This window comes from Capsicum annuum, unplaced genomic scaffold (assembly GCF_002878395.1).
Source record: "Capsicum annuum cultivar UCD-10X-F1 unplaced genomic scaffold, UCD10Xv1.1 ctg75992, whole genome shotgun sequence".
NCBI lineage: Eukaryota > Viridiplantae > Streptophyta > Magnoliopsida > Solanales > Solanaceae > Capsicum > Capsicum annuum.
The window spans coordinates 1-2,802 of record NW_025886247.1 but is presented as its reverse complement, the minus strand read 5'-3'; the positions used below and the strand labels follow the sequence as shown (position 1 = coordinate 2,802).

The following is a 2,802-nucleotide window of genomic DNA, read 5'->3' as shown; positions in this document are numbered from 1 at the left end:
TGATTCAGTTTTACTCCTTCGATTTGGACTATACTAGTTTCCTTCGATGTATAATTGTTGCTCACTTGACCCCACGTGTCTTCAGCTAACTTGTCAACTGCTTTGTCTATTTTTACCGATATAATTTTTGTGTTGATTATAGACCTCCTAATCGAAGATAGTTCAAGAGAGATTTATGATGGAAAAATAGTTAATTACTTGTAAATTGTAATCTCTCCATGATCATGCTTTTTTGAATCTCGGTACTATTAAGTCAAATGCATAAAACCTTATGGAGTTTGATTGTGAGGGATTTAGGCTACGAATAGTCTTTTTGTGGAATTATTTGAATGGATCGAACAGCCTCCCATTTGTTTGTGTCAACAACTTATCCTAACGTCTCTTCTCACTGCTCATGTCGCCCGCTTGATGGAGTGCTCTGTATTCTAACATTTCTGTTTGGTGGGACCTTTTCATTGCTATAGTTATAACCATAAGCTATGGAAGCTCCAGCTCTCAATCACATTTATCTTCCACTTCTATACCATCGACAATCATGTAATCAATATGCTGTTTGAGCACACTTTAAAATGTTCTGTTAATCATGTAATCAATATGCTGTTTGAGCACACTTTAAAATGTTCTGTTGTTATAGTGTTAGATATGAATTAATTTACATCGTCTATAAAAATACCATAATAAGATAGTTAAGGAAAACTCCATTATAGAAATGTAAAACACTAATGTTTTTCCTAGATCTCAATTTTTGTAACGACCAATGACTACATTGTTGGTTCATCTCCCACTTCTTATACTCTCGATCGACAATTATATAATTAACGTATCGATTGAGCCCATCTTAAAATATTTTATTGAATATTTTATTGTAATAGTATTACGGTAGATACAAGTATATGAAAATAGTCGCCTTTTGTAATGACTAATAATTAAGGATTTTCAACTTACGGTAAAGTAAAAATTATGTAGTATTTGATTTAACTAGAAAATATAAAAAAGACATGCGTCTGCCGGGAGTCGAACCCGGGTCTATTGCTTGGAAGGCAATTATCCTAACCGTTGGACTACAAACGCAGATGCTTCCTAGTATTACTTAAAGTTTTATCTATTTATTAAACTTATTGTTCGATATTTATGTTAAAGCTCAATTAATACGAATTTATGCCGGAAAGCCCCTATCTGAGAGTAAAATGTTCCGTTGTCTACCAAAAACGATTTCATATCTAATTCGCAAACTCAAGAATCTTATATATGCAGTCTATAAGACTTAACATGGATATGTACGTTCGTGTCTTATATATAGTTATATGTTCGTATCAAGGTATTAAAGAAGACAAAACAATATGCTTTCAACTTCTGACACATATTACATTTAATTTAACCAGATTGAGTACTTTATGATTGAAATAGCTATTGAGTTGGAGTTATAAGGTTTTTATTGATAAGAAGGGTTATCTAGTCTGTCTAGTTCATTAGTTTGTCCTCCTAATAAACCATAGATAGACTATAATGTATATAGAAGAAAAATGATTTTCTGCATTAATATATGACGATTGAAGTTTAAAAAAGACAAATTTAAATACACCCTAGAGAGGATAATCGGGATTCATTCATTTCTTTTGGGGATTTACAATGACCAATGACGCAAGTCGTGATTGTTGTAGATCCACTTTGGCTCAGTAAAATTTGTACGTCTCCTAACTAATACTAGTTTACAATCCAATAATACTACAATTCCAAATAGTTATACAAGAAGAAAAACACAATATGAGATGGACATAATGTGCAACATATTACAAATAATTTTTCAAAGACAACAAAATGAAAAAACCCTCAACCAATGAACTTTTGGGATCCATATGGTTTTGGACCACCTTTAGGCTTTGTCCAATCACCAATAATGTGTTCATTTCTTTAATTTCAATAGCTAGACATGGTTTAATTAATTGTAAATCAAATGCAGTCCTAATTTCTCTTTAGTCTTGTAAGATGTCATAGTAGTTGTAGATTCCATTTTTAGAGAGTTGAAAAACTACTTTAGAAGTTGTAAAGATCTTACTGATAATCGTCGATAGGCTTTCAAATGAGTTAAATGTGGCTCTGAGGCATTTATAAGTAGCAAAATCTAGTGAAATTACAAACAACAATAATAATATATTTAGTGTATTCCTACAAAGTGGGGTCTGAGAAAGGTAAAGTGTACGCAGTTCATACCACAACCTCAAATGAAGTAGAGAGACTTTTAATGAAATTGTAAGCGAAAAAAAAATAGAATTCAAAAAAAAGGATGGGCACAACAGATTCGACATTTACTGCAAAATAAAAAATCCACTCAAATAACGTGTGAAATGGTCGAGATCAAACCATCTTATGAACAATCTAATACAAGTGATGAAGTTTATATATATATGTGTACTTTGTCGCACCATTTTAGTCGATGGGGCACAACAGTTTCAACATTTACTTAGTAAAATCCTATAAGTAAAGTTTGAGAAGGATAAAGTATACGCTGATTTTATCGCTACCTCATGGAAGTACAGAGGCTGTTTCTAAAACACCCTGACTCAAGTGCAACAAATCTTTAAAAGGACCCAATGCAACAATAATAATGCCAAATTGTAAGACTTTCCATAGCCCTTGGAGTAATTTTGTGTTAATCCAAAAGCCAGAGTTTTCCAAAGTTGATACTTTTTTGGATTTATATTTCAGAAATGTCTTTTTCAACTCCTGACAAATATGGCCACAACTTTTGGGTCAAGTTCCTGCTGTGACTCAAATGTGGCTATAAAGTTAATAAAGGTAACC

General features: G+C 32.3%; 1 non-coding gene across 1 annotated transcript; it reads right to left on the bottom strand.

The window, feature by feature from the left end:
- Positions 1 to 999: 999 nt before the first annotated feature.
- Positions 1,000 to 1,071, bottom strand: TRNAG-UCC. Its single transcript has one exon. It is a non-coding gene; the product is annotated as a tRNA-Gly (tRNA).
- Between the last annotated feature and the right edge of the window lie 1,731 nt (positions 1,072 to 2,802).